The sequence below is a fragment of the Budorcas taxicolor genome, chromosome X (assembly GCF_023091745.1).
Source record: "Budorcas taxicolor isolate Tak-1 chromosome X, Takin1.1, whole genome shotgun sequence".
Classification (NCBI taxonomy): domain Eukaryota; kingdom Metazoa; phylum Chordata; class Mammalia; order Artiodactyla; family Bovidae; genus Budorcas; species Budorcas taxicolor.
Genome location: NC_068935.1, coordinates 29,379,211 through 29,387,048, shown reverse-complemented (window position 1 = coordinate 29,387,048; position 7,838 = coordinate 29,379,211).

Here is a 7,838-nt window from a genome sequence, read left to right as displayed (position 1 = left end):
TTTCTGGTAGTGGGGAGATTTGCAGGATACCAGGCCTGGAGTGAGCTTCATGGAGGCAGTGTTATGGGGGTGGGGGTGGGCATGATAATGGACCCCCACTGCCCTACCCCCAGTCCTCCCTGGAGGGAGGACAAATAGGTCCATTGATTTGAAACTCTCTCAGAGGGCATTAGAGTAATGACTCTGGACTGTGTGATGCCTACACCCCCTTTGACCTCCTGACTGACCCCTGCCCTGGGAGGTTCCAAAGGCCACAAATCTCTGTTGCTTGTGGGCCATGTGGTTTGTGGCTGTTTGTAGTTTTGGAAAGGAGGGGGAAACTACAGGGGTAGGGGACACTGCTTCTCACTGTGCTGGCTTCCCGAGAGAACTAGCGAGGGGCGGGCAGGGCCCCTTCCAAGCCCTGCCAAGACACACTGCAACTACTGATACGGGCTCCATCATTTATTTTTGAAAGCAGCAGGACTCTTGGCTCATTTGCATAAATGTTTGCACTGCCTGGTATATTTTGATTCGGGAGAAGGGCACCGGAGTACAGTACATACATAACAGATTTGTAACTGGGCAGCTTGAGCCTGCCCCTGGCAAGGTGAGCTAACCAGCCACCCTCTGTGTCTACTTTTGAAAGCCCCTCTAAGTGCAGACTCCAGCATCAGGGGTATGTGACAATAGAAAGATCTTACCCCTTAAGGAGTACTTCTAAGCCAGGTGTGTAGGTAGATGGGTAGATAAGAGAGCATTCTCCAGTATTGTAAAGTAAAATAAAGTAAAAATAAAAATTAAAAAAAAAAGCATTCTCACTCGAAAAGAGTTGGGAGTCTGGACTCCTGATTTCTACTGTTCAAGAAAGAAACGTTTATTGAATGATGTCCATGTGCCAGGCACTTTATTAGGCACTGAGATAACATAATACATATCAAGATCCTGTCACTGAGATACTCATAGTCCAGCATAGCATGGGTGACAGAAACGTGATTAAAACAAACAAACAAAACAAAAAAACCCTAAGTGCGTTGTGCCATCAGAGAGGCTAAGAGAGGATTGCTAAGGCAGCACTCAGCTATGGGAGACATGGAGTCTGGAGAGACTTGTTGGTTGCCTAATCTGAGTCTTAAACATCACCCCTGCCCCCCATCTCCAACGTGTGTTTTAACCTCTATTACTAATTCCTTGTGTGAGTTCAGCAAAGGTCTAAGCTCTCTGGGCTGCCTCAGTTTTTTTATCTTCATAATGGGAGCAATAATCTGTGAAGTGGGCCCCTGTGTGTCTACCTCCCACCTTGACCCGTCCTATATCCAACCTCGACTCCAGACCAAGAGCATAACTAACGGTTTCATCGACGTGCCACGCAGATCTGTGGCGGATCCAGAGAGTGGGGACTATTGAGAGGTGACGGGAGTGGGAGATGCGATGGCATCCAGAAGGTCTGGCCACAAACGATGGTTCAGGTGCGGGGGGGTGTTAATCTCATCTTTACCTAGTTAACGATCCTTCCCTGGTGCCTCCTCTGCCCTGGCGTCTCGAAGCGGGAGCTAGGTAGCAGCATCGGGGAGGAGAGTGGGGCTGCTGGGGAGAAGGCGCCTCAGGATAGCAGTCGTCTGTTTCAGCCCCCTCCCCCCCACTTCATGCCGTCTAGCCTGAGGATGCAGGCACTGAGGAAAATCTTGTCCTTTCCTGCCGTCACCCTGCCATGACTGGGATTGCCTAGGTTTCTCTCTGAAGTCAGGTATTTGTCCATAAATCTGGCTCATCTTGCGGGGGCGGGGGCGGGGGGGCGTGGTCACCCGTTCCGTTAAATTTCCTTCTTGCAGAGTAAAGGACTTCCTTTTATTCGTCCTAAGCGACCCCCCCCCCCCCCCCAGGGCTTCAGGGGAAGCGAGAGCCTCGGGCCCGGCCGGGGCCGAGCCGGTTACGCGGCCCCTCCAGGAGTCCGCGTACTCGGCGCGGCGAGGCCGGCTGGAACTTCGGCCTCCGAAGCTGCCGACTCGGCTTCCCTTTAAAATGCAGAAACTCCCGGCCCACACCCCCGCCCCACCGGCCGCCTCCTCCCCTTCCCCCTCCACCCCCGCCCCGGCTCAGGCTCCTCCCAGAGCCCTGGGCGCGGGGGCCTCCCTGCCACCTGCCCGCTGCCCAGCCCACATGCAAAGCGTGACCGCCGGGGAAGGCAGGCGAGCGAGCGCCCACACCGGCCCTGCGCCGCGGCGACAGCGACAGCGACAGTGAGCAGCTCGCCTACTCCGTCCGTCTGCGCTTACCCAGCATGCACTTCCAGGCCCCGAGCTATCTCGGAGCTGCAGCCCCGGGGTCAGAGCGGCCGGAAGAAACAGGAAGTTTGGGACGGTCCTAGTCGTGGGGCCGGGAGTCCTAAACGCCAGGCCCTTTGCTCAGCTCTGCCGCTCCCTTACCCCGCCCGCTCCCTCTGGCCGACTTCCCTGGGGTCCGTTTCGGGGGCTGGCCTGAACTCCAGAAATCCAGATGTGTTTGGGGGTCATTCAAGGCGCACTCCCAGGGTTCCTTCGCCATAGCATATCCAGGCTTTAGGGATCCAAGGGTGGGAGCGGGAGGGAGTGCTCCCGCCCCGCGGGTGGGTGGGTGGTGGTAGGCCCGGAGGGTGGTTTGTCTTCTGCCCGCAGAGATGGAGAAGGACGCTAGGTGGGGTGGAGGTTGAGGGCTGGAGATTAGCCTCCCGCAGCTATCTCTTGGGCAGGTAGGGCAGAGGTTGGAACCAGGGTTACGGTCTTCCCCTCCCCTCCGCCAGTTAGCTTCTCTCTAATCTGCCCTCCGCACCGACTAAGGCTGCCCCGTTATCCTTAGCAACCATCTCAGTAACGTGCACTGCCGTTCATCAGGGCCGCCTGGGGCCAGGGAGAGGATGCCTAGCGCAGCCCCATTCCTCAGGCAGAAAAGGCGAAGGGCACGCCCTGTTGAAGGCGCTCTCCATCCACATACCGCTTTGGCCAGGCAAGAAAGGCTGGAGTCTCAGTGCCCTTGGTCTCCCACTCAGTCCCCATCCTTGACCCGTCTCCTCACTCAGCTATCCCCACCTGAGCCTCTCCCTGGCCTAGAGCTGAGAGGGGTGTGTCACAGTGGCTCCCAGTGGGCAGTACTGACCCTAGCATGCCACTTGGCCAATCCTTTTCTGGTTGTGCAGATGGGCCATTAGAATGGCCCGCAGTGCTCTTTCTCCTCTCATAGCCTTATGCTCCCAGCCGGGAACTTCTCTCTCCCAGCTCACTAGGAGTTCCTAAATTTCCTGAGAAGAAAGCTGGCTGGTTAGGAGAACAAGGATGAATATTTTGGAAGTGAAGGTAAAAACTCATTGGATGTAGAATGATTGTGAGACTGTCACTGCAGTTTCTGCCCCAGACACCTCCAGGCAGAATTAATTGGTCTTTCCTCTGGGCTCCCATAGAGTAGGATTTATACCTCTATTATCACATTGTATTGTAACTATTTGTTTACATGTTTCTCCCCCCTGCTAGACTGTGAGCTCCTGGAGGGCAGAAACTATGTCTTATTTATCTCTGCAGCTCCCCACACAGATCCTGGCTCAAAAAGGCTGTTGAATAAATGAACCAGAAATGGAAGAGATTCAACTAGATGACCTCCAGGATCTAATATTCTGTGATGCAATTTAAACCCGCACCCATAGTTACACTCACATACATGTAAACACAGACCAAATCGACAAACACTATCATGCCACAGTCCGGGTATGAGTGTAAGACCACTCCTTGGAAAGCGAATAGGCATTACATGATGCCAAGTAACTAGCCTTTTGAAAGTTGAATCTTCAAACCTAAACATCTGAAGTGTCAGCAACCAACATCACAACTGGTTTGGCTAATTTTTTTTCACTGCCCTTCCTGACTTTTTAAGCAGCCACAGCCCTACATGCAGAAACAGTGAACATTTGAGCTGAAAGGGCCCTCTGAGAGGCTCTGCTACAAGTCTCTTCATTTTACAGCTGAGAAGGTCCAAAGTCAGACAGGAGCAGAAATGGCAATCCCACATTCATGCCACTTGGAGTGTGCACATGTATGACACATGTTTGTATGCAGACACGACATGCACAGGATGGGTGCATCCCTGAAACACGTGCCATCACTAGCTATACCCGGGTACACTCTCCCCCCAACACCCACTTAGCAAACAAGGATGACCCCACCTCTGAGTGGCTGCTGAGCAAAAAAGGCAGGGCAGGGGTCATCTGGGCCTAGGCAGCCCTCACCAGAGTTCCAAGGGGACCGAAAAGCCTACAGGTCTGCAGCTGCCATTAGCGTGCCTGGCTCCCCTCGGCTCTCCTCTGTCTGCAGAGGGCGAGGAGAGGAGACATTCCGGGCTCATTCCAGCGAGCCGTGTGCACGCTGCAGGCGTGGTATGCGAGCAAGCGGCGCGTTTCCAGCTGCTGCCTTCGAGGGCTGACAGGCAACCCCCTCCCCCCAGACAAAACTCCTCACCCACTGCTGGCCTCTCTTCACATGGGCATGATTAAGGCAACAAGGACCATCGCAAGCCCTTTTCAAAAGGAGAGAAATTTTGGCTTTTTCTCCACCTTGCCTGCCCACCTTTTCTTAGGGGGCTCTCCTCTCAGACCCACCTCCAAGTGGAACCCGGGTAGGACTTAACCCACCCCGCACCCTCGCCTGCCTCTGCTAGCCTCTTTGCACCAAGCTCCTTTAACATTCCGGTGGATAGCTTGTGCCCTCATCATTGGTGCCCATTCATTTCCCCCCATCAGGGTCATCTCTCCCACTTCCACCCCACTTAACGTGAGCATCCCTTCCTTGCCTTTGTAGGGTGCTTTAGAGCTTTCAAAGTGTGTTTTATTTGACCTTTACCACCACCCCTAGCTTCATCTGACACATCAGGAGACTGAAGCTCAGAGAAGATAAGCACCTGCCCAAGATCACATAGCTAATACATGAGGATGGCGCATCTTTGACTATCAAAGGCACGTTTTGCCCACTCTGCCACCCTAATGTCTAGCTCCCTGAGAAGGAGATGCCTTTCTGCTTCTTTTGGACCTCTAGGGTACCCGATATAGCACAGAGTTTGCACACAATGGGTGTTCTTTGCACACAGTGGGTGTCATCGTAGACGACAGACTGATGATGCCAGCAGCCAGAGAATCCTGGAGGCTCCAGAAGGGAGAGGCTCTTGCCGACCAAGGTGTTGTGTACCACCCAAATCTTTTCAGCAGCCCCCATCCCTTGCCTCTTCTCACTCCTAACTTGCTCAGAGAGAGCAGTGCTCATGAATAAAGCTAATATTGGAGCTAGTCGTATACTAGTTCAAGAGGGACTGTTGTCTGGATTCTTCTCTGCAGGGACGGACTGTGCCAATAGAATGCCCCAGGCCCCAGCCCTTTTCGTGCGGCAGGCTCAAACCGAGGGCGTCCCCCCACCCTCGCACCCCCCTCGGGCCTTTCTGAGTCTCAGCTGATTTCCCTTGAGGGCCGCCCCCCTCGGCAGCTCCCCCCAGCCCCCCACCAATCGGACTCCTTCACTGTACCTGGGCCCCGCCCCGACTGTCCTCAGGGGCGGGGCCAGCCCTAGGGCAAGCTGGGGCAGGAAGTGGTTGCAATTACACACTCCCGCCCCGCACTGACTGCCACTGCCGAGCGACAATGCTAACTCGGCCGGCCCCAAACGTCAGGGTAGGAGCTGGAAGAGGGCTCGGCCAGGGGCTCCTGGGCTGGAATGAATCTCCTTTCCTGAAGGAAGGGAGTTTCCAAGGCTGGGCAAGGCTGGAAGCCTCAACTGACTCCTAGTCACATCCAGGGTTGAAGGGAGGAGATCGTGGGTCTCTGTATCCATCCCAGCATGGCAACCACTAGGCACAAACGTCCCTTTTAAACCTGGCCACTTGCTAAAAGCAGCTTTCCCCTGCTGTTTGGGCCCCCTGCTTGCAACCGGCAGGACTGACGGCCCTGACCCCTCCTATCAGGGGAGGACAGGCTTTGATCCTCCACTGCTGCAAATCACCAGAGCATAGTGGCTTTATGCCCCCTATTCCTCCCTAGTTTCTCGGGCATTCCCATTGGGGGCTGGCTCTTGGCCAGGTGGAGGGTGTGACTGGTGTGGCCAGAGCCATGTGCTAAGTACCACGTAGAGAGAGGGATGGGAGAGTGCCAGAATGTGTGGCTGGGACGGCTTCAGAACAACCTGGAGTGGGCTTTCACTGAGGGCATTTTTAGCTCAGCGAATTGGGGCTGCCTGAGAAGAATGGAGGGAGAACCGGGTCAGTGAAGAGACTGGAGAAATGAAGGGAGTATGGCAGCATGGGAGGGAACGAGGGTGAGTGAACTAGTTAGGGTTAAAAAAGAAAAGGCCTAAAAACCCAGTGGATGCAATGGGGGCTCCTCTTCCCCCTTCACTAGCATCTTCTCCTGCACGAAGCAGGTTCCTTCTGTATGTCGGCACTCAGTGGCTGCCTTCTCAGCTTCAGAGCCTCCCTTTACATCCTACTGAAAACCTCACAGCATCCTCCTTTCCTTGTTCTTTGGAAACTGCTCCTTCTCTCCCAGGCCAGGCTGCCCAGTCCGTTGAGGTAGTTTAGGGCTCATCCGGGAATTACCCAAAGAAGAGGGTCTCCCCTCCCCATCGCACCCATCCTGGCAGGATCCAAAGTCTTTGTGGACCAATTTGAGGGGCTACTGATCAGCAGCCTTTTCCCATGGGGTTCCAGGCTCCCAAGAGACTGGGAAGCTGAGTCATAGGCAACTTCATGCTCTACAGACAACACAGCAAGAGAAAGGGGGAAGAGAAAATGAAAAGCGTGCAAAAAGACAAACCGGGGGGGGGGGGCAGGTTCATTACCTAGGGAGGTGAGGGGCAGAGGGACTCAGCCCTGCCTTAGTCTTGCTTCAATCGTAGATGGAGATCAAAATCAGAAGGTGAATATGAAAGATGATGACTGGACACAGGATCAAATAAAGGAATAAAGATGGAGGTGTTTTGTAAACTAGTAAGTTCTATATAGATATGAGGGATTACTATTTTTGTTACTATGCATTATGAATTTTCATTTTGCTCCCATGGATCTGATTTATTCAGTGCTCTCTCCTTAATAGAGGAGCATGACACAGCCAGGTTAGCCTTGAGGCTTTTGTAGCCCTGAGTGAAGGTGTGTGTGTGTGTGTGTGTGTGTGTGTGTGTGTGTGTGTGTGTGTGTGTGAGTGAGAAAGAGATTCAGAGACAGAGAGGGAGGGAAATGGGAGGGAGTGATTGGGTGGAACTTCATCCCTCAACATTTTCTCTTAGAAAGCTAGGGTTCTACTGAATGAGGAGCAATTTGAAGGGGAGAAGACCTCACAAATCTCATGGCCAGGGAGAACCAAGAGACACATCTTATTTTGTGTTATGAATGCACCTACTTTTTTAAAGCAATATTTTATTTACTTGTTTATTTGGTTGCAGCAGGTCTTAGTTGTGGCATGTGGGATCTTTAGTTGCAGCCTGCAAACTCTTAGTTTCGGCATGTGGGATCTAGTTCCCAGGCCCCCTGCAATGGGAGTGGGGAGTCATAGCCACTGGACAGCCAGGGAACTGCCATAGGAGACAAGTCTTGTTCATCTCTGTACTCTCAACACCCAGAACAAACTCCTTCTGAGTGATGGAAAGGCTGCTGGAAGGAAAGAGTGATGGGTGCACTCATCCTTCTGCCTCCTCTGGTGTCCTAGTGCTGATTGTGGGCAGAAGAGTCTCAGCTTTCAGCTCTAGCCGTCATGTCCACCAGCCCATCCCCCAAGCTCTGGTATGTTCCTGCAAGTCTGTGACAGTCACTGTACCCCTGATGTCGCTGCCTCAACTAGGGGCGTGGTCTTCAGAGGCCCT